Genomic DNA, 23,780 nt, shown 5'->3' with positions numbered 1-23,780 from the left:
CCCCAAATGATGCCGTTCCGAGGCCGTTCCAGGAAGCTTTAGGAAAGCAGCGATTTCGAGTACCTTTTGAGTTTTTCCCGGAAGTATCAACCAATGGGGCTAGAGAGGTCGCTGAATTAAATGATGTGACCGCAGTGCTCCAGGACTGTCGGAATATTTTTTAACCCATTCATCTGCTTATAATCGGACAATGTTCTGCGGACAGGGGTGGATCCAGAGAAGAGAGGGTTGGGCCATGCCATCCACTCACTTGGACCACTCATGATGTTTTGATATCCGTTCGTGGCACCAAAATGGCATGGTAAAGAGACACAAAACCTTTGTTTCGGAACCACACAGTCTTCATTTTAAAGACGCACCAATTTCCAGGAACACCACAAAAGGCCTCTAATCTTCATGTGCAATATCTGTGCCGTGCCTATCTGACGAAATTCTTGTTTGGCCCATTCGGAAAACGAACACCAAGAACATCATTTCGAACACCATGACCTTTGTTTTAAAGAGGCACCCAGCGCCAGGAGGCACCACAAAGGGCCCCGAACCTTCATCCTTAAGGGACATTAAATAAAAACCTTTCTTTCAAAAAATGATTACCTTTGTTTTCAAGAGGAGTTTTGTGTCTCTCGCCGTGACGAAATTTTTGATTGGCCTGATGCTCGCCATTCGGCCAAGTGGCGCCAAAATCCTTCATTTAGTTTAACCACTAACTGTGCGGTTCGATTGCTCGCCGTGCCGCCCTTCCTGACTGGGTGATAGGCAGCCGTCACCATACAGCCTCCGTAGCGTTGTAAAGCCCCAGAAACATACAACAATTCACTGAAAGGTCAGCGACCTGAAAAATGCAGCTCCTTTCTGGTGTCGTTGTACTTAGGTTGACGTACGTAAGTTGATCAGTATCTGGAAAAAAGATGAAATTACATCGTGTGCATACGTACCTACCTGTACCTCTGGCTAGCCTTCCGCGATGCGCGGATGACGAAGGCTTCCCGATTAGAATATGACGGATTGAAAATGAAGTGACCGAAATCAAGGGAAATTCTTAGATGAGGGGATAGCAAGTTCCAGGGGGCAACACAGTGAAGACTGGACCTTCACTGACGAAAACCTACAATCACCCATAGCAGTACGCCTAAAACACTGAAGTGTTTTTTGGAGGAGAGGGGGGGGGGTGGGGGGGGGGGTGGGGGGGGGGGCGCTTGCACTGTATGTTATGGAGCATTCATTGCTCGACCAGTGACCTGTGCAGTGCGAGGCCGATTGCAGCGTCGCGCTTGAGTTTCATCTCCATTCACAGTTGTCTCCACGATGTGTTTGTGCTTCATTTCACTAGTGCAGTATAAGTGCCCGCCGAAACAAATGATTTGGTACATATGTTTGTCATGTCTTAGGGACATATGCGGTTATAAACGGGAATTTGAAATGCATTTACATGATGCCAAAGTTTTAAAAAAAGGTTGAGTTATCTTTACTTCAAAGAACTGATAACCAATTGGGGACCAGGTTCCATATTGTGGAGGTCCAGCCCAATATTGCGGGACCTCAGCCCAATGTTACGGGGAACCAGCCCAACATCGAGGGGGCAGGACAAGTCCAGCATGGAGAACAGGTCCCCACAGAGATGCAAAGTTTTATCCTTTGTTTTGAAGGAATCAAATACAACTAGCTTCATCTACATTTCGGTACTTTAGCAGACACCAATGAAAAGTGGTCGTTTTATGCGAGATATATACTTACTCAGATAATGCTCAGATGCATCAGATATTACTGGAGTTTTTTAAAATAATAAATGCGAAGAGTCGCAAAACAGAAATGTTTGCAATGATCCTGAAATCAACTTCATGCTGGCAATTTTGTTCAAAGGGTGCTGATTGCGCTTGCCAAAGCAATTAAATGAAACCAAAAACGGCTGTCGGGCCCGCTTGGCCGAATGGTTATTTTACAGTTACAGTTACACTATTCAAGGCGCATCCACGTGGTCGTTGTTCTGTGCCTAGTCGTACAAGAAAAAGAACACACACACGCAGTACAGAGATACACACATACGCCTAGATACATAGTTTCAGTTAATGAGTCGGCGATTTAAAACGTCAAGGATGCCTGGGGCAGCGACGGCCGACACAGGCAACCGGTTCCACGCGGCGGCGGCGTGGTACGGAAAGTGTCGCTGGGTGCTGCCTAGTCGGACGCGTGGCAGATGTAGCGAGCCGACACCGCCCGAAACAGCCCGAGTTTGGCGTTGGGAAGACTCGGCGTGCGTTACTAAAGGAGCACGCAGTGCATTGGGAGATCTGAAAACGTGCAGCGCCCTGTAAACATTCAGGCAGTCCTGGTGGTGCACAGGATCCGCGACGCTACGCCAGCCGAGCGCCTCCAGAACGGGTGAAATGTGATCGCCACGGAGGACACCACTCACTAGCCTGGCTGCGAGGCGCACCACCCTTTGCACCCTGCCTAGCTGACGCTCGGCCGCTCCACCGCAGATGGCAGGCAGAAGAGGATGTGAGGGAAGACGTGGATTGGAACAAGGTGTTTCAAGACCTCATGAGTGAAGTGGTGTCGGATTTTGAACAGGGATACGGGGATTACATTATTGCGACGAACGAGAGAGGTGTAGGGCTCCCAGGTGAGGTGGTGGTCGAGGCGTATACCTAGTACCTACGCTGAATGTTTGTGCCGGAGATGGTAATCTGGAAGTTGCCGGTCTTTGTGATGGAGGGTTTGATGCCGATCAGCATGAAATCTGTCTTGTTGGGGCTCATTTTAAGGCTATTTGACTGTACCCAGTTTTGAAGGTACTGAATGGACTCCTCGACACGTACTTTCAGGTTGGACAGGCCGACGACATCGGGGATAGCGCAGTCAAGGAGTTGGGTGTCATCGGTGTAGGATAGTGGGCGACCGTGGGGTAGGAAGCTGGATAGGTTGTTGGTAAAGATGAGGAACAGGACTGGGCCAGCAAGGGATCCCTGGGCCACCCCGTGAGATAGAGATAAGGTAAACGAGCCACCACTAAGCATCTGCTTCCACCGCCCAGGTGGTCCCGGAACCATTTTGAGAACACCCCGCACCATTCGAGCTTGATGAGGAGCGCGCCGTGATCAACGTTGCGAAAGGCTTTGCTAAGGTCAATCGTCGTTATCGACGCGGCGTGGTCGCTATCGACAGCCCTTGCCAGCCACTCGAGAGCGCGGATCAGGGCGTCCTCCGTCAAGTGACGTGGACGGTAAGCATATTGCGATGGCGCCAACACGTGGCTGCCGAGAAGGTAAGAAGTTAACTGCGAGCAGACGACCCTTTCGGTAATTTTCGACAGTGCAGGGAGAATATAAATGGGGCGAAAGTTGTTCACGTCTGATCGATCGCCCAACCTAAACATCGGGTTGACCCGCGCGATCTTTCAGACGAACCGGCGAGTGCGTGATGTGATAGAAAAGTTCATAAAATGTAGGACCTGAGCGCCTATTACAGGAAAACACCTTTTCCTTGCATGGAGTGGTACGCCATCGACACCAAAGCCCTCGACACGCTCATCTTCCTGATGGCCGCTGAAAGCTCCGGCAGACTGACTGGATGCAGGGAGAACGCCGAGGCATAGACACGGTACGGGTGCGGGCCAACCGGTGGCGCACCCGCATGACTACGCACCACCGCTGCCTGCGCAGCGATGCGGGGACCAATGGCAGCGAAGTGGGCATTGAGAACGTCCACCCGGGCGCCCATGTCGTAGTCAGGTGTGTCGCTTCCTCCCGTTGGCTGCAGTCTGAATGACTTGAGGCGGCTCCAGAAAGCTCGTCGCCCTGTCAGCAGACCGCTGCACAGGTAGGAGGGTCGCGCGAGAGTGATCAGTCCTTTCTGTTAGTCACCACTGGTACACGCGACACACCTCTCTGGTACGGCAGCGCTCCCAGGTCTCGCGGGCGCAGTCTCGCTCCCCATAGCTGCGGATTGTTCGGTGTCTCCACGCAGCCATGGACAGCCGGCCCGGCGTGACGTCACCGTGATGGTCGGGCAGTGAGCGTCGACTGCGACGTTTCGCGGCTCTGTAAATGTGGCCACCTTGTCTATGAATAAATAAGAATAGATAATGACGTCACTTGTCCCCACCGGCTAATGGCGCGACCGGCGTGTGGAGACGAGAACGGTGTGGTCGCAACGCGTTCGAGGTCGCTATGCCGTGCGCGAATTAATTCTGTTTCGAAGTGATAGTAAGCCGTGATAGTCTAGTGGTTAGGACCCTGCGTTGTGGCTGCAGTAACCCCGGTTCGAATCCGGGTCACGGCAGCTCCAAGTTTTGAAGTGATGTGGGTGACAGGCAATAAGGCCGAGCGATAGATGTTGGTGGCAGGGCAGACCGCCCGCCGTCCATTCTCCACGTTCTTAATGAGGGAGGTAAAATCTGCTTCTGGTTGACGGGGATTGGATTAAGATTAAGGATGGCGCCAACAAAAGTCAACATGCTGAAGAGTTTAATACTCTTGAATACACACTGCCAAGCGGCAATGATGATATGAAGGACGCTTGACATTGCTCACGCTGAAATGGCATGACTTATACATGCCCCAAGCTGCGAGCCCAATCGCAGCCCAATTATTTATTTGCTGAAGCATCATCTGCAGCATGTGCTGAACCGCTAATGTGTCATCTGCAGTAAGACTTGAACCACCTTGGAAGCTGCGGAGTGGCGTGAAATGCGTACTTGAATTTCGCTTCGAAAGAAGCTGTTACCAGGGTGCAGTGGTCACACGTAGCCGTGAAAACGTGAGTGCAGTCGCGACGAGCGACCGCCACGCCGCGCGGATCAGAGTCTGCAGGACCGGTGAGACGCGACCTCGATCCTGCGCCCTCGAGATGACCCTGGCCTCGAAGTTCAGCAGCTCTGTACTCGGCCGAGATGACATGCAGCGGCCCCGCCACTGACTGAGAAGCGGTACAGCTTGTCAAGAAGACGCGAGCTTGGATTAGGCTTGCGGGCAGGTTGGAGAGTTCAAATGAAAGGATGACTTCATTTTGCTTGATGTGACTGGGTGCTCGCTAGTTGCCCCTAATAGATATGCCATGCGGCCAGTGGCTCAGGGTCAGGCGAAGCCCGGAGCAGGATGGACCGTGCCGGGCATTAAGGCACGTTCAAATTTCGCCGCCATGACCTATAATTTCATGATCGGATGGTAGGGGTCACGACAAGCACTGATTAGCGCGAGAATTGACCCCAGATATTCATCCATTCAAAAGATGCTTACTTTTGTATGGCGCTCGACTCAGGAAGCACGATTTACAAGCAGACCCACGAGGAACGGGAAGAAAAACTCCGCCGTGCTTTCTGCGGGCCTTGCTGACAAGTAAGAAGGGTTCAGCAGTGTACCCATTTGACCCTAAGACCTTCCCTTAGACAACTAACAGAAAAAACATCAAAAAATTACTAGGGAGCGGCCAGGGGTGTGAAAACGGGGTGGCAAGGGGAGCGGGGTGTAGGGGGCTGAGCTCACTTTAAGCCAGAGTTTGTTCCCCCTATCAAAAGTGTAAGTATGGCTAAGTTGGACGTCCTCACGATAATGACCTGCTGACAATAGCTTCTCGCTCGCCGTCCTCGCATTAACGTCTCGATGGCGCAGCGCCGACACCGCATCTCCACTCGCCGCCTGCTGACGTGCTGCCCCCCTGGTCTGACTGCGGAGACGGCGCCCACGTCACTAGCCTAGCCCTAGTGTCACTGCGGAGACTAGCCCACGTCAATGGGAGGCGTTCACTAGCCTCACATTGTATGTCCCTGAACTTTACCACTTAGACCAGACCTGTCCCAAAGCCCCAAGAAAACATTCAGTCCCCGGATGATCATTCGACAACATTAGGAAACTGTTCTGGCTCTTAAAGGATCTTCGGCAACATTCCAGAGAGCATCCGAGACCCTGGAAGATTCTTCAGCACAATGTATTAATAGAGCCTAAATTCCAGAAGATCTTCGAGCAGGATGCTAGAATAGATCTGCGATCCTAGAAGGTTGAAAATCTAGGGCCCAGATTTTACTCCAGGTCTGCAAGCTATATTTGACAACAAGACCCTCTGTTGGTTATGGGTGGGAACAGACTTGCTTTGACAGAATAAATGCGCGGTGCACAATAACGCTGCTCAGGAAACACGAATGAAGTGTTTAATGAGCCCGAATTCGAGGTCACTATGTTATGCGCGAATTAGCTCTGTTTCAGCATAAATGTAGGCCGTGATAGTCTAGTGGTTAGGACCCTGCGTTGTGGCCGCAGTAACCCCGGTTCGAATCCGGGTCACGGCAGCTCCAAGTTTTGAAGTGTTGTGGGCGACGTGTTAATGGGGCCTAACGATGGATACCAATGGTGGGGCAGGCAGTCCGCTGTCTCTAGCGGGAAGAAACTGGTTCTGATTGCATAGTTGGGTCAGGCTTTATAATCTGGACAGGTTTCTGCACAATTGGGTCACAATTTCAATTGATGGGATAGAAAGAACACGTTATGGACGGTTTGGAGGTCTTTATTGCCACAACCTCTAGAGTATTGCCCGAACATCAAATACAAATACGGAAAAATAATAGTACTGGGATATATGAGAATGAACCACGAGAAACAGAACAAAATTGTTTCTCGTTTTAAAAAACAAAAAGAGCTTTAAAATGATGTCGTGCGAAACCAGTAACAACTATAGCAACTGAGGCTGTGAACAAAAATCATGCGCCATATAATGTGACATCTTCACGTCAACTAGACAATGGGCAGCTGCTTCCCATCACTTCCATTCATTAGGCTCAAAAGCAGGAATTCCATTTCACAAGACGAGTTTTAATTGACAGGTGAGATTCGTGTGAAAAGGCGCCAACCTGCTCAACCATTTTCTACTCGCTGTCGGAGCATAAACATGTCGCCCCATGAAGCCTTCTACATGCTTTGTCGAAGTTGGTCTCGGCGGGTCAGCTCAGAACGGCGTTAAAGAACGTTTGCAACGTTTTAGACTTAACCCGCTACCAAGTGCATGAATCCTCTCGGCGACTTTCGTAGCTAATGCTCTCTTTCGTCCGTCAAAGGCACGTTCTATGAACTGGCACTATGTCACGTCACAGTGGCACTGGGGCTCAAATGAGAGATTGACAGGAAAGGGTTGTTTTAGCGCCCCGTGGGCACGCAAAATTCTTTGCATTGCATTTTTCAATCCACTTGCTTTTCCACGTCCACCTCGTTATTTATCGACAACGTGTATTCACATGCATAATGATGCGTGCAAAAGCTTGATCAACAGAGGCAAGTGCCCTTCTTGACCTCCTTTGAATACGCCCCCATAACTAAGCGTCTTGCGAATTTTCCTTCCAGATAGGATCTTAACTCACAAAGTTTCCTTTTAAAGATATTGGAAAGATAAAATGCTTCTGTCAGAGATGGTTGCTTTCAAACAGGGGTGGAACTTTGTCTTTTTCATAGGGGGGTTTAAGTCATGACTTTACCCATCCAACTATTACCCATGTATTACCCAATCGCATTTCTTCACGGACATCGCCCATCTCACTCTGACCATAATTTGGGCTTATTGTAAAAGAGAAAGGAAAAAGCGTGCCCACAAATGATGCCGTTTCGAGGCCATTCCAGGGGGCTTTAGGAAAGCAACGATTTCGAGTACCTTTTGAATTCTTCTCGGAAGTATCAACCATTGGGACTAGAGAGCTTACTGAATTAAATGGTGTGATGGCAGTGCTCCAGGACTGTCGAAGTCTTCTTATTCCATTTATCTGCTTATAATCGGACAATGTTTTGCGGACAGAGGTGGATCCAGAGAAGAGAGGGATGGGACATACCATCCACTCACTTGGACCACTCATGAAGTTTTGATGTCCGTTCGTGGCACCAAAATGTCATGGTGGAGAGACACAAAACCTTTGCTTCGGAGCTACGTAGCCTTTATTTCAAAGAGGCACCAACTTCCAGGACAACCGCAAAAGGTCCCTAATCTTCATATGCAATATCAATGCCGTGCCTATCTGACGAAATTCTGGTTTGGCCCATTCGGAAAAGGAGCGCAAAGACTATCATTTCGGGCACCATGACCTTTGTTTTAAAGAGGCACCCAATGCCAGGAGGCACCACAAAGGGCCCCAAACCTTCATCTATAAGGGACAACAAATAAGACCTTTCTTCCAAAAAAATAATTACCTTTATTTTCAAGAAGAGTTTTTGTGCCTCATGCCTCGACGAAATTTCTGATTGGCTTGATCTTTGCCATTCGGCCAAGTGGCACTGAAATCCTTCACTTCGTTTAACCACTAACTGTGCAGTTCGATTGCTCACCGTGCCGCCCTTCCTGACTGGGTGATAGGCAGCCGTCACCATACAGTCTCGGTAGCGTTATAAAGCCCCAGAGATATACAGCAATTTGCTGAAAGGTCAGCGACCTGAAAAATACAGCGTCTTTCTGGTGTTGTTGTAGTTAATTTGGCGTACTTAAGTTGATCAGTATCTGGAAAAACGATGAGATTACATCGTGTGCATACATACCCACCTGTACCTGTGGCTAGCCTTCCGCGATGCGCGGATGACGAAAGCTTCCCGATTAGAATATGACGGATTGAAAATGAAGTGACCGAAATCAGGGGAAATTTTTCGTGAGGGGGATAGCAAGTTCCAGGGAGCAACACAGTGAAGACTGGTCCCTCCCCTGACGAAAACCTGCAACCACCCCTAGAATTACGCCTAAAACACTAAAGCGTTTTTTGGAGGAGGGGGTGGGATGGGGGGTTGGGCGCTTGTGCTGTAGTTATGGGCCATTCATGGCTCGACCAAGGGGGGGGGGGGCGCTTTTGCTTTAGTTATGGGGCATTCATGGCTCGACCAGGGGGGGGGGGGGCGCTTGTGCTGTAGTTATGGGGCATTCATGGCTCAATCAGTGCCCCGCGCACTGCGAGGCCGATGGCATCGTCGTGCTTGAGTTTCATCTCCATTCACAGTTGTCTCCACGATGTGTTTGTGCCTTATTTCACTAGCGCAGGATAAGAGCTCGCCGAAACAAATGATTTAGTACATATGTTTGTCATGTCTTAGGGACATATGCGATTATAAACTTTAATTTGAAACGCATATCCATGATGCCAAAGTTTTTTAAGGATTACGTTATCTTGGCTTCGAAGAGCTGATAGAGAATTGGGGACCAGGTTCCATATCGTGGAAGCCCAGTTCAATATTGCGGGACCTCAGCCCAATGTGACGGAGGACCAGCCCAACATCGAGGGCGGAGGGCAAGCTCAATATGGAGAACAGGTCCCCACAGAGATACAAAGTGTTTTCCTTTGTTTTGAAGGAATCAAATGCAGCTAGCTTCATCTACATTTCGGTACTTTAGCAGACACCAATGAAAGGTGGTCGTTTTAAGTGGGATATATACTTACTTAGATAATACTCAGATGCATCAGATGTTACTGGATTTCTTAAAATAATCAATGCGAAGAGTCGCAAAACAGAAATGTTTGCAATGATCCTGAAATCAACTTCATATTGGCAATTTTGTTCATAAGGTGCTGATTGCACTCGCCAAAACAATTCAATAAGACCAAAAAGGGCTGTCGGGCCGCTTGGCCGAATGGTCATTTTACAGTTGCAGTTACTCTATTCAGCGCGCATCCACGTGGTCGTTGTTCCGCGCCTAGTCGTTCGAGAAAATGAACACACAAACACGCAGTACAGGGATACACACATACGCCTAGATACCTAGTTTCAAGCAATGAGTCGGCGATATAAAACGTCAGGGATGCCTGGGACACCGACGGCCGCCACAGGCACCCACGCGGCGGCGGAGCGGTACGGAAAGTGCCGCTGGGTGCTGCCTAGTCGGACGCGTGGCAGATGTAGCGAGCCGACACCGCCCGAAACAGCCCGAGTTTGGCGCTGGAAAGACTCGGCGTGCGTTACGAATGGAGCGCGCAGTGCACCGGGAAATTTGGGGACGTGCAGTGCCCTGTAAACATTCAGGCAGTCCCGGTGGTGCACAAGATCCGCGACGTTACGCCAGCCGAGCGTCTCCAGAACGGGCGAAATGTGATCGCCACGGCGGACACCACTTACTAGCCTGACTGCGAGGCGCATCACCCTTTGCACCCTGCCTAGCTGACGCCCGGCCGCTCCACCGCAGATGACAGGCAGAAGAGGATGTGAGGGAAGACGTGGATTGGAACAAGGTGTTTCAAGACCTCACGAGTGAAGTGGCGTTGGAGTTTGAACAGGGATACGAGGATCGCATTATAGCGACGAACGAGAGAGGTGTGGGGCTCCCATGTGAGGTGGTAGTCGAGGAGTGTACCTAGTGCCTACGCTGAACATGATGGATGAATGTTTGTGCCGGAGATTGTAATCTGGAAGTTGCCGGTCTTTGTGATGGAGGGTTTGGCACCGATCAGCATGAAATCTGTCTTTTTGGGCTCATTTTAAGGCCATTTGGCGCAACCCAGTTTTGAACGTACTGAATGGACTGCTCGACACGTACTTTCAGGTTGGACAGGCCTACGACATCGGGGGTAACGAAGTCAAGGAGTTGGGTGTCATGGGCGTAGGATAGTGGGCGGCCGTGGGATAGGAAGCTGGATAGATTGTTAGTAAAGATGAGGAACATGATTGGGCCAGCAAGAGATCCCTGGGCCACCCCGTGAGATAGAGATAAGATAAACGAGCCACCACTAACCACGTACTTCCAACCGCCCAGGTAGTCCCGGAACCATTTTGAGGACACCCGCACCATTCCAGCTTGATGAGGAGGACGCCGTGATCAACGATGTGAAAGGCTTTGCTAAGGTTAATCGTCGTTATCGACGCGACATGGCCATTATCGACAGCTCTTGTCAGCCACTCGACAGCGTGGATCAGGGCGTCCTCCGTCAAGTGACGTGGACGCTGATCATATTGTGATGGCGTCAGCACGTGGCTGCCAGGAAGGCAAGAGGTGAACTGTGAGCAGATGACCTCGGTAATTTTTGACAGTACAGAGAGAATATAAATGGGGCGGAAGTTGTTCAGGTCTGATCGATCGCCCAACCTGAACATGTGGTTGACGCACGCGATCTTTCAGACGATCGGAAAAGTGCGTAATGTGACAGAAAAGTTGATCAAATGCAGGACTTGAGCGCCGATTACAGGGAAACACTTCTACTCTGCATGGAGTGGCACGCCATCAACACCGAAGCCCTCGACACGCTCATCTTCCTGATGGCTGCAGAAAGCTCCGGCAGAGTGGCGGGATGCAGGGAGAACGCCGAGGCACAGACAGGTACGGGTGCGGGCCAACCGGGGACGCACCTGCATGACTACGCACCACCGCTGCCTGCGCAGCGATGCGGGGACCAACGACAGCGAAGTGGGCATTGAGTGCGTCCGCCCGGGTGCCCATGTCGTAATCGGGTGTGTCACACTCTCTCGCTGGCTACAGTCCGAATGACTTGAGGCGGCTCCAGAAAGCTCGCCGCCCTGTCAGCAGACCGCTGCACAGGTAGGAGTGTCGCGAGGGTGATCAGTCCTTTCTGTTACGTCACCACTGGTACACGCGGCGCGCGTCTCTCTGGTACGGCAGCACTCCCAGGTCTCGCGGGCGCAGTCTCGCTCCCCATAGCTGCGGATTGTTCGTTGTCTCCACGCAGCCATGGACAGCCGGCCCGGCGTGACGTCACCGTGATGGTCGGGCAGTGAGCGTCGACTGCGACGTTTCGCGCTTCCGTAAATGTGGCCACCTTGTCTATGAATAAATAAGAATAGATAATGACGTCACTCGTCCCCACCGGCTAATGGCGCGACCGGCGTGTGGAGACGTGAACGATGTGGCCGCGACGCTTTCGAGGTCACTATGCCGTGCGCGAATTAATTCTGCTTCGACACGCTGATGAGCCGTGATAGTCTAGCGGTTAGGACCCTGCGTTGTGGCCGCAGTAACCCCGGTTCGAATCCGGGTCACGGCAGCTCCGAGTTTTGAAGTGTTGTGGGTGACGGGCAATAAGGCCGAGCGATAGATGCTGGTGGCAGAGCGGACAGCCCGCCGTCCATTCTCCGCGTTCTTAACAAGGAGATAAAACCTGCTCCTGGTTGACAGCGACTGAATTAAGATTAAGGATGACGCCAAAAACATGCTGATGAGCTTAATATTCTTGAATACACACTGCCAAACGCCAATGCTGATGTGAAGGGTGTTTGATATTATTTACGCTGAAACGACATGGCTTGTATACTTATACTGCCCCAAACTGCAAGCCCAATTATCTATTTGCTGAAGCGTCAGGTGCAGCAGGTACTGGACTGCTGATGTGTTATCTGCAGTAACACCTGAACCCCCTTGGAAGCTGCGGAGAGGCGTGAAATGCGTACTTGAATTTCGCTTCGAAAGAAGCTGTTACCAGGGTGCAGTGGTCACACGTAGCCGTGAAAACGTCAGTGCAGCCGCGACGAGCGACCGCCACGCCGCGCGGATCAGAGTCTGCAGGACCGGTGAGACGCGACCTCGATCCTGCGCCCTCGAGACGACCTGGCCTCGAAGTTCAGCAGCTCTGTGCTCGGCCGAGATGACATGCAGCGGCCCCGCCACAGACTGAGAAGCGGTACAGCTTGTCAAGAAGACGCGAGCTTGGATTAGGCTTGCGGGCAGGTTGGAGAGTTCAAATGAAAGGATGGCTTCATTTTGCTTGATGTGACTGGGTGCTCGCTAGTTGCCCCTAATAGATATGCCATGCGGCCAGTGGCTCAGGGTCAGGCGAAGCCCGGGGCAGGATGGACCGTGCCGGACATTAAGGCACGTTCAAATTTCGCCGCCATGACCTATAATTTCATGATCGGATGGTAGGGGTCACGACAAGCGCTGATTAGCGCGAAAATTGATCCCAGATATTCATTCATCCAAAAGATGCTTACTTTTGTATGACGCTCGACTCAGGAGGCACGATTTGCAAGCAGACCCACGAGGAACGGGAAGAAAAACTCCGCCGTGCTTTCTGCGGGCCTTGCTGATAAGTAAGAAGGGTTCAGCAGTGTACCCATTTGACCCTGAGACCTTCCCCTAGACAACTAACAGAAAAAACATCAAAAAATTACTAGGGAGCGGCCAGGGGTGTGAAAACGGGGTGGCAAGGGGGGGGGGGGGTGTAGGGGGCTGAGCCAACTTTAAGCCAGAGTTTGTTCCCCCTATCAAAAGTGTAAGTATGGCTAAGTTGGACTTCCTCACGATAATGACCTGCTGACAATAACTTCTCGCTCGCCGTCCTCGCATTAACGTCTCGATGGCGCAGCGCCGACACCGCATCTCCACTCGCCGCCTGCTGACGTGCCGCCCCCCTGATCTGACTGCGGAGACGGCGCTCACGTCACTAGCCTAGGCCCTAGTGTCACTGCGGAGACTAGCCCACGTCAATATGAAGCGTTCACTAGCCTCACATTGTATGTCCCTAAACTTCACCACTTAGACCAGACCTGTCCCAAAGCCCCAAGAAAACATCCAGTCCCTGGATGATCATTCGACAACATTAGGAAACTGTTCTGGCTCTTAAAGGATCTTCGGCAACATTCCAGAAAGCATCCGAGACCCTGGAAGATTCTTCAGCACAATGTATTAATGGAGCCTAAATTCCAGAAGATCTTTGGGCAGGATGCTAGAATAGATTTGTGATCCTGGAAGGTCGAAAATCTAGGGCCCAGATTTTAGTCCAGGTCTGCAAGCTATATTTGACAACAAGACCCTCTGTTGGTTATGGGTGGGAACAGACTTGTTTTGACAGAATAAATTCGCGGTGCACAATAACGCTGCTCAAGAAACACGAATGAAGTGTTTAATGAGCCCTGCGGTATGCCAAGAGCACGCTTATACTGACCGCTCAATATCAGCCAGATTATTGAACTCATCTTACGAAAGAAGTATCTAACTGGAAACGTCCACGAGTGACGAATCATTGCAGACAACAGGTAAATTTGAACGCGCATATTTAGATTGCATTTGATGGACAAGTTGGTATAGTTTGCTTCAACTGTCACCATTCCATCAGGTTTCCTTCCTCAGCTGTGTTCTCTGTGTAATCCGTGAGCTTCGTCCAGGAAAATGAATCAAAGGTGACGTGCGTTGCCTGAACGGAAGTTAGATCATGGGCGCGTTCGGCCGGCAGATAATCTCGGAAAATTATCCGGAATGTTGGAAAATTTTCCGGAATGGCGTTCGGCATTGCTGTCATTGAAAATTATTCCAGATAATTTTCCGTAGCAAGGGAGAGTCGCGGAGAATTTTCAGAGCGTGGTCAATGCGGAGAATCTGTTTTCGCTATGCATAGCTATGACCGTTGGCGGTGAGGTGAATGGCGCATGGGAGACTAATCTAGGGGATAATTTCCGGACCGGCCCAGTAAAAATGAAGCATCTGCGCGAATGATTATCGAAGAGATACTTAGTCATTGAATAATTTTCTCTTGACCGAACGCGCTCTATGGTTTAGCATATGCGGCATTATGGCCTAAAGCGATCCTCCAAATAATAAAAAACAGGGTCCCTATAGATACCAGATTCGGACAGTTCATCTGAAAGGGGCCACTCTGACCCGGTTTCACCTACTCCTAGGAAAACTCCTGGCTACATCAATGTTTTAAAAGCAAGACATACGCCTATCATCTATCAGTTTAACTGAAAGCCCTCAACCAATCAATGTAAAGATTCGCATAACACTGATGCTTGCAGTGATCAGTTCAAACGCACTCAAGTCAATTGGCAATGATGAATGTCGCTAATGGGGGTACTCATAGATATATTATACCATTACATTCGAAACTACTCCAACCCACGTGTACAAGCGGACGGGGAATCGCTTAACGACAACATATCTGACGTGAACCAATGAAGCTCTAGTCACTCGTTCTCACCGGCTAATGGTGCGGCGGGGGTCGGGAGCTGTGACTGGTGTAGCCATTCTTAGTTACTTGAGTCTGCCATAGCCATACATAGCCATACATAACATAGCCATAGCCATAACATAGTCATAGCCATAGCATAGCCATAGCCATAGCATAACATAGCTATAGTTACGTTAGTTAAGCGATTTAATTAACGAATTCGAGGTCACTATGTTATGCGCGAATTAGCTCTGTTTCAGCATAAATGTAGGCCGTGATAGTCTAGTGGTTAGGACCCTGCGTTGTGGCCGCAGTAACCCCGGTTCGAATCCGGGTCACGGCAGCTCCAAGTTTTGAAGTGTTGTGGGCGACGTGTTAATGGGGCCTAACGATGGATACCAATGGTGGGGCAGGCAGTCCGCTGTCTCTAGCGGGAAGAAACTGGTTCTGATTGCATAGTTGGGTCAGGCTTTATAATCTGGACAGGTTTCTGCACAATTGGGTCACAATTTCAATTGGTGGGATAGAAAGTAAACGTTATGGACGGTTTGGTGGTATTTATTGCCACAACCTCTAGAGTATTGCCCGAACATGAAATACAAATACGGAAATATAATAGTACTGGGATATATGAGAATGAACCACGAGAAACAGAACAAAATTGTTTCTCGTTTTAAAAAACAAAAAGAGCTTTAAAATGATGTCGTGCGAAACCAGTAACAACTATAGCAACTGAGGCTGTGAACAAAAATCATGCGCCATATAATGTGACATCTTCACGTCAACTAGACAATGGGCAGCTGCTTCCCATCACTTCCATTCATTAGGCTCGAAAGCAGAAATTCCATTTCACAAGACGAGTTTTGATTGGCAGGTGAGGTTCGTGTGAAAAGGCGCAAACCTGCTCAACCATTTTCTACTCGCTGTCGGAGCATAAACATGTCGCCCCATGAAGCCATCTACATGCTTTGTCGAAGTTGGTCTCGGCGGTGTCAGCTCAGAACGGCGTTAAGAACGGTTGCAACATTTTAGACTTAACCCGCTACCAAATTCACGAACCCTCTCGGCGGCTTTCGTAGCAAATGCTTTCTTTCGTCCGTCAAAGGCACGGTCTATGAACTGGCACTATGTCACAACGTCACAGTGTCACTGGGGCTCAAATGAAAGATTGAAAGGAAAGCGTTGTTTCAGCGCTCCGTGGGCACGCAAAATTATTTGCATTGTGTGTTTTTATTCCAATTGCTTTTCCACGTCCACTTCGTTATTTACCGACGACGTGTATTCACATGCATAATGATGCGTGCAAAAGCTTGATCAACGGAGACAAGTGCCATTCTTGCCCTCCTCTGAATACGATCCCATGACTAAACGTCTTGCAAATTTTCCTTCCAGATATCATCTCAACTCACAAAGTTTCCTTTTAAAGATACTGAAAAAATGAAATGTTTTTGTCAGAGATGGTTGCTTTCAAACAGGGGTGGAACTATGTCTTTTCATAGGAGGGCGTAAGTCATGACTTTACCCATCCAACTATTACCCAAGTATTACCCAATCGCATTTCTTCACGGATATCGCCCATCTTATTCTGGCCATAATTTGGGCTTATTGTAAAAGAGAAAGGAAAATGCGTGCCCACAAATGATGCCGTTTCGAGGTCATTCCAGGGGGCTTTAGGAAAGCAACGATTTGTTGTTGTTGATTGGAGTTTTAGGGCGCGCCGACTACTGCGGTCATTTTGCGCCCATAACAGCCAAATGACTAGCTTCGGAGTGTGACTATGAAATGACTAGAAAATATGTATTATTCAGAAATGTAAACGGCTGAGTTGACTATGAAATGACTAGAAAATATGCATTATTCAGAAATATAAACGGCTGAAAGCAACGATTTCGAGTACCGGCTTTTGAATTCTTCTCGGAAGTATCAACCAATGGGACTAGAGAGCTTACTGAATTAAATGGTGTGATGGCGGTGCTCCAGGAGTTTCGAAGTCTTCTTATTCCATTTATCTGCTTATAATCGGACAATGTTTTGCGGACAGAGGTGGATCCAGAGAAGAGGGGGATGGGCCATACCATCCACTCACTTGGACCACGCATGAAGTTTTGATGTCCGTTCGTGGTACCAAAATGTCATGGTGAGGAGACACAAAACCTTTGTTTCGGAACCACATAGCCTTTACTTCAAAGAGGCACCAACTTCTAGGACCATCGCAAAAGGTCCCTAATCTTCATATGCATTATCAGTGCCGTGCCTATCTGACGAAATTCTGGTTTGGCTCATTCGGAAAAGAGCACCAAGACTATCATTTCGGGCACCATGGCCTTTGTTTTAAAGAGGCACCCAGTGGCAGGAGGCACAACAAAGGGTCCCAAACCTTCATTTTTAAGGGACAACAAACAAAAACCTTTCTTTCAAAAAATAATTACTTTAATTTTCAAGAGGAGTTTTTGTGCCTATCATCTTGACCAATTTCTGATTGGCTTGATCCTCGCCATTCGGCCAAGCGGCACCAAAATCCTTCATTTCGTTTAATCACTAACTGTGCGGTTCGATTGCTCGCCGTGCCGCCCTTCCTGACTGGGTGATAGGCAGCCGTCACCATACAGTCTCGGTACCGTTGTAAAGTCCTAGAGATATGCAGCAATTTGCTGAAAGGCCAACGACCTAAAAAATGCAGCGCCCTTCTGGTGTTGTTGTACTTAATTTGGCGTACTTAAGTTGATCAGAATCTGGAAAAAGATGAAATTACATCGTGTGCATACATACCTACCTGTACCTGTGGCTAGCCTTCCGCGATGCGCGCATGACGAAAGCTTCCCGATTAGAATATGACGGATTGAAAATGAAGTGACCGAAATCAGGGGAAATTTTAACATGAGGGGAGCAAGTTCCAGGGAGCAACACAGTGAAGACTGATCCTGCCCCTGGCGAAAGCCTGCAACTATCCCTAGAATTACGCCTAAAACACTAAAGCGTTTTTTGGAGGAAGGGGTGGTGTGAGGGGGCGGGGGCGTTTGCACTGTAGTTATGGGGCATTCATGGCTCGACCCCAATGATCCGCGCAGTGCGAGGCCAACTGCAGCGTCGTGCTTGAATTTCATCTCCATTCACAGTTGTCTCCACGATGTATTTGCGCCTCATTTCATTTGCACAGTATAAGAGCTCGCCGAAACGAATTTGTCAGTACATATGTTTCTCATGTCTTAGGGACATATGCGGTTATAAACCTGAATTTGAAACGAATTTCCATGATGCCAAAGTTTTAAAAAAGATTACGTTATCTTTACTTCAAAGAACAGATAACAAATTGGGGACCAGGTTCCATATCGTGGGGGCCCAGCCCAATATTGCGGGACCTCAGCCCAATGTTACAAGGATCCAGCCCAACATCGAGGGCGGAGGGCAAGCTCATCATGGAGAACAGGTCCCCACAGAGATGCAAAGTTTTAGCCTTTGTTTTGAAGGAATAAAATGCAGCTAGCTTCATCTACATTTCGGTACTTTAGCAGACACCAATGAAAGGTGGTCGTTTTAAGCGAGATATATACTTACTCAGGTAATACTCAGATGCATCAGGTGTTACTGGAGTTCTTAAAATATTCACTACAAAAAGAGTCACAAAACAAAGATGTTTGCAATGATCCTGAAATCAACTTGATGTTGCCAATTTTGTTCATAGGGTGCCAACTGTACGCGCCAAAACAATTCAGTGAAACCAAAAACGGCCGTCGGGCCCGCTTGGCCGAAAGGTTATTTTACAGTTACAGTTACTCTATTCAAGGCGCGTCCACGTGGTCGTTGCTCTGCGCCTAGCCGTACCAGAAAAAGAACCCACACAGTACATAAAAACACACATACGCATAGATTTTTTTCAGTTTCATTCAATGAGTCGGCGATTTAAAACGTCAAGGATGCATGGAGCACGGACGGCCGCCACAGGTAGCCGTTCCACGCGGCGGCGGCGCGGTACGGAAAGTGCCGCTGGGTGCTGCCTAGTCGGATGCGTGGCAGATGTGGCGAGCCGACACCGCCCGAAACAGCCCGAGTTTGGCGTTGGGAAGACTCGGCGTGCGTTACAAATGGAGCACACGCACACAGTGCACTGGGAGATTCGGGGACGTGCAGTGTCCTGTAAACATTCAGGCAATCCCGGTGGTGCACAAGATCCGCGACGCTACGCCAGCCGAGCGTCTCCAGAACGGACGAAATGTGATCGCCACGGCGGACACCACTCACTAGCCTGGCTGCGAACCGCATCACCATTTGCACCCTACCTAGCTGACACTCGGCCGCTCCGCCACAGATGGACAGGCAGTAAAGGATTTGGCGGAAGACGTGGATTGGAACAAGGTGTTTCAAGACCTCACGAGTGAAGTGGTGTTGGAGTTTGAACAGGGATACGAGGATCGCATTATAGCGACGAACGAGAGAGGTGTGGGGCTCCCATGTGAGGTGGTAGTCGAGGAGTGTACCTAGTACCTACGCCGAACATGATGGATGAATGTTTGTGCCGGAGATTGTAATCTGGAAGTTGCTGGTCTTTGTGATGGAGGGTCTGACACCGATCAGCATGAAATCTGTCTTTTTTGGCTCATTTTAAGGCCATTTGACGCAACCCAGTTTTGAACCCACTGAATGGACTGCTCGACACGTACTTTCAGGTTGGACAGGCCTACGACATCGGGGGTAACGAAGTCAAGGAGTTGGGTGTCATGGGCGTAGGATAGTGGGCGGCCGTGGGATAGGAAGCTGGATAGATTGTTAGTAAAGATGAGGAACAGGATTGGGCCAGCAAGAGATCCCTGGGCCACCCCGTGAGATAGAGATAAAGTAAACGAGCCACCACTAACCGCCTACTTCCAACCGCCCAGGGAGTCCCGAAACCATTTTGAGGACACCCGCACCATTCCAGCTTGATGAGGAGGACGCCGTGATCAACGCTGTGAAAGGCTTTGCTAAGGTTAATCGTCGTTATCGACGCGACATGGCCGTTATCGACAGCTCTTGTCAGCCACTCGACAGCGTGGAACAGGGCGTCCTCCGTCAAGTGACGTGGGCGCTGATCATATTGCGATGGCGTCAGCACGTGGCTGCCAGGAAGGCAAGAGGTGAACTGTGAGCAGATGACCTCGGTAATTTTTGACAGTACAGAGAGAATATAAATGGGGCGGAAGTTGTTCAGGTCTGATCGATCGCCCAACCTGAACATGTGGTTGACGCACGCGATCTTTCAGACGATCGGAAAAGTGCGTAATGTGACAGAAAAGTTGATCAAATGCAGGACTTGAGCGCCGATTACAGGGAAACACTTCTACTCTTCATGGAGTGGTACCCCATCAACACCGAAGCCCTCGACACGCTCATCTTCCTGATGGCTGCAGAAAGCTCCGGCAGAGTGGCGGGATGCAGGGAGAACGCCGAGGCACAGACAGGTACGGGTGCGGGCCAACCGGGGACGCACCCGCATGACTACGCACCACTGCTGCCTGCGCAGCGATGCGGGGGCCAACGGTAGTGAAGTGGGCATTGAGTGCGTCCGCCCGAGTGCCCATGTCGTGATCGGGTGTGTCACACCCTCTCGCTGGCTGCAGTCCGAATGACTTGAGGCGGCTCCAGAAAGCTCGCCGCCCTGTCAGCAGACCGCTGCACAGGTAGGAGCGTCGCGAGGGTGATCAGTCCTTTCTGTTACGTCACCACTGGTGCACGCGGCGCGCCTCTCTGGTACGGCAGCGCTCCCAGGTCTCGCGGGCGCAGTCTCGCTCCCCATAGCTGCGGATTGTTCGGTGTCTCCACGTAGCCATGGACAGCCGGGCCGGCGTGACGTCACGGTGATGGTCGGGCAGTGAGCGTCGACTGCGACGTTTCGCGGCTCCGTAAATGCGGCCACCTTGTCTAGAATAGATAATGACGTCACTTGTCCCCACTGGCTAATGGCGCGACCGGCGTGTGGAGACTTGAACGATATGGCCGCGACGCTTTCGAGGTCACTATGCCGTGCGCGAATTAATTCTGCTTCGACACGCTGATGAGCCGTGATAGTCTAGCGGTTAGGACCCTGCGTTGTGGCCGCAGTAACCCCGGTTCGAATCCGGGTCACGGCAGCTCCAACTTTTGAAGTGTTGTGGGTGACGGGCAATAAGGCCGAGCGATAGATGCTGGTGGCAGAGCGGACAGCCCGCCGTCCATTCTCCACGTCCTTAATGAAGGAGATGAAACCTGCTTCTGGTTGACGAGGATTGGATTAAGATTAAGGATGGCGCCAACAAAAGTCAACATGCTGAAGAGTTTAATACTCTTGAATACACACTGCCAAGCGGCAATGATGATATGAAGGACGCTCGACATTGCTCACGCTGAAATGGCATGACTTATACATGCCCCAAACTGCGAGCCCAATCGCAGCCCAATTATTTATTTGCTGAAGCATCATCTGCAGCATGTGCTGAACCGCTAATGTGTCATCTGCAGTAAGACTTGAACCACCTTGGAAGCTGAGGAGTGGCGTGAAATGCGTACTTGAATTTCGCTTCGAAAGAAGCTGTTACCAGGGTGCAGTGGTCACACGGGGCCCTGAAAACGTGAGTGCAGTCGCGACGAGCGACCGCCACGCCGCGCGGATCAGAGTCTGCAGGACCGGTGAGACGCGACCTCGATCCTGCGCCCTCGAGATGACCCGGGCCTCGAAGTTCAGCAGCTCTATACTCGGCCGAGATGACATGCGGCGGCCCCGCCACAGACTGAGAAGCAGTACAGCATGTCAAGAAGACGCGAGCTTGGATTAGGCTTACGGGCGGGTCGGAGAGTTAAAATGAAAGGATGGCTTCACTTTGCTTCAACCGACTGGGTGCTCGCTAGTTGCCCATAGATATGACCTGCGGCCAGTGGCGTCGACCCGCTTAGGGTCAGGCAAAGTCCGGGGCAGGATGGACCGTGCCGGACATTAAGGCACGTTCAAATTTCGCCGCCATGACCTATAATTTCATGATCGGATGGTAGGGGTCACGACAAGCACTGCTTAGCGCGAGATTTGATCCCAGGTATTCATCCATTCAAAAGATGCGCATTTTTGTATGGTGCTTGGCTCAGGACGCACGATTTGCACGCAGGCCCACGAGGAACGGGCGGGAAAACTGCGCCGGGCTTTCTGCGGGCCTTGCTGATGAGCAAGAAGGCTTCAGCAGTGTACCCATTTGACCCTGAGACCTTCCCGCAGACAAATAACAGAAAAAACATAAAAATTACTAGGGAGGGACCAGGGGTGTAGGAACGGGGTGGCAGGAGGGGGGGGGGGGGGGGTAAGGGGCTGAGGCAACTTTAAGCCAGAGTTTGTTCCCCCTATCAAAAGTTTAAGTACGACTCAGTTGGACTTCCTCGCGGTAATGACCTGCTGACAATAACTTCTCGCTCGCCGTCCTGGCATTAACGTCTCGATGGCGCAGCGCCGACACCGCATCTCCACTCGCCGCCTGCTGACGTGCTGCCCCCCTGATCTGACTGCGGAGACGGCGCCCACGTCCCCTGATCTGACTGAAGGAACGGCGTGCAGTGCTCATCGCCTGCTGACGTGCACGTCCCCCGACCTGACTGCAGGGAGGACCTGCAGCCGAGTGCTCGCCGCCTGCTGACGTGCACGTCCCCCGACCTGACTGCAGGGAGGACCTGCAGCCGAGTGCCTGCCGCCTGCTGACGTGCACGTCCCCCTGACCTGACCGCGGGCGGGGTCTGCAGCCGAGTGCGCCGCCGCCTGTGCGGGCCGAGCCGTCCGTCGCGCCCCGGCCAATCAATCTTGCACGACGGGAAACCGGCCCAATTCGCCGCTCGCCGCCCGCGGCCCGACTTTGGCCGGCCGCCGCTCGCCGTCACATCAATTAGGCAGACCGTCACGCGGCCTCGCACGCGGCGGCCGTCCTTTTCTGCGGTCGGAGCTGGGACTCGGTGACGGAGCACGGCGCCAAGCTGACCGGACAGAGCCGATGGGGGTGTCCAAGCGCAACGTCGCTGTGGGGAGGGCTGTCGCCAACTGGCATGGCTTACTCAAAGATCTCGCGGTGTTCCTGGATCCCGGACAGCGCGGGAATGTGGTGTCGCGGTGATGTTTCCTTGGAGTCTGAGTTCCCATCCTTGCTACACCTGTATCCAGACACGCAAGGGCGAATAAGCAGGTAATGCGAAGAGGGGCTACATACATTTAGAGTTCCGCAAGCTTCTGGAGCTCGTGCTTCTAGGTTCAAATACGTGGATAACTGCCTGTCTGGCTTTGAAATCGCTGATAAGTTGGATTCACATCCTTGATTGCTTTGTCCTGGGCCAGATGGGCCAGACATGTGGTCAGAATCTTGTTCAGGTGGGGTGGGGAGGGTGAGAAGAGACGTTAAGTTATGTCCGAACCCTGGGAATTTGCGCTGAACTCCTGCGAAATATTTCGGTATGCGGTGCACCCCACTTAGCCTTGGGAGTTGGGGCGTGTCCCCTGCTCCCTGGCAATGTGCCTGCCTTGACTCTGCTCCAGATACCCTGGCTCTGACCTGGAACACTCAGCGATGCCATGGTTCACCGGAGTGCTGTATCTAGCAGCGTCCGAGTAGGGGTGCCGTATCTCACTGATGCAGCTTAGCATTACCAGCATTTGTTTACAATTGAATGGCTGGCAAGGTAAATGTATGGGCATCCTAAACGTTCCGGTAATATGTGCACAACACGTGGTCATGGTCCATACACACCCTGCGAAGATGGGAGGGCCCCGAGACCCAGCCGTTCAAGTGGTGCCGTCCACGCAGGAACGTCCATACTATGCTGTGGTCCCACAATCGCCTCGCTTGGGTCTTCTCTGTGATTGTGAAACTTCAGAAAAGATGGCAGGGGAACAAAGGCGAAGTGAAAGAGTTTCGTATGGTAAAGAATGAATATGTCGCCCAAGACCACAACAACAGAAATATCT

At 50.8% G+C, this 23,780-nt stretch overlaps 5 non-coding genes across 5 annotated transcripts; all 5 read left to right on the top strand.

Annotated features, from left to right (window-relative positions):
- Positions 1-4,209: 4,209 nt before the first annotated feature.
- Positions 4,210-4,281, top strand: TRNAH-GUG (transfer RNA histidin (anticodon GUG)). The gene has a single exon. It is a non-coding gene; the product is annotated as a tRNA-His (tRNA).
- A 1,930-nt stretch (positions 4,282-6,211) lies between these two features.
- TRNAH-GUG (transfer RNA histidin (anticodon GUG)) lies at positions 6,212-6,283 on the top strand. The gene has a single exon. It is a non-coding gene; the product is annotated as a tRNA-His (tRNA).
- Positions 6,284-11,869: 5,586 nt separating this feature from the next.
- Positions 11,870-11,941, top strand: TRNAH-GUG (transfer RNA histidin (anticodon GUG)). The gene has a single exon. It is a non-coding gene; the product is annotated as a tRNA-His (tRNA).
- Positions 11,942-15,110: 3,169 nt separating this feature from the next.
- TRNAH-GUG (transfer RNA histidin (anticodon GUG)) lies at positions 15,111-15,182 on the top strand. Its single transcript has one exon. It is a non-coding gene; the product is annotated as a tRNA-His (tRNA).
- Positions 15,183-20,871: 5,689 nt separating this feature from the next.
- TRNAH-GUG (transfer RNA histidin (anticodon GUG)) lies at positions 20,872-20,943 on the top strand. Its single transcript has one exon. It is a non-coding gene; the product is annotated as a tRNA-His (tRNA).
- Positions 20,944-23,780: the final 2,837 nt, after the last annotated feature.

This window comes from Pollicipes pollicipes, unplaced genomic scaffold (genome assembly GCF_011947565.3).
Source record: "Pollicipes pollicipes isolate AB1234 unplaced genomic scaffold, Ppol_2.1 Scaffold_4881;HRSCAF=5763_pilon_pilon_pilon, whole genome shotgun sequence".
NCBI lineage: Eukaryota > Metazoa > Arthropoda > Thecostraca > Pollicipedomorpha > Pollicipedidae > Pollicipes > Pollicipes pollicipes.
This window is presented reverse-complemented; position numbering and strand designations above follow the sequence as displayed.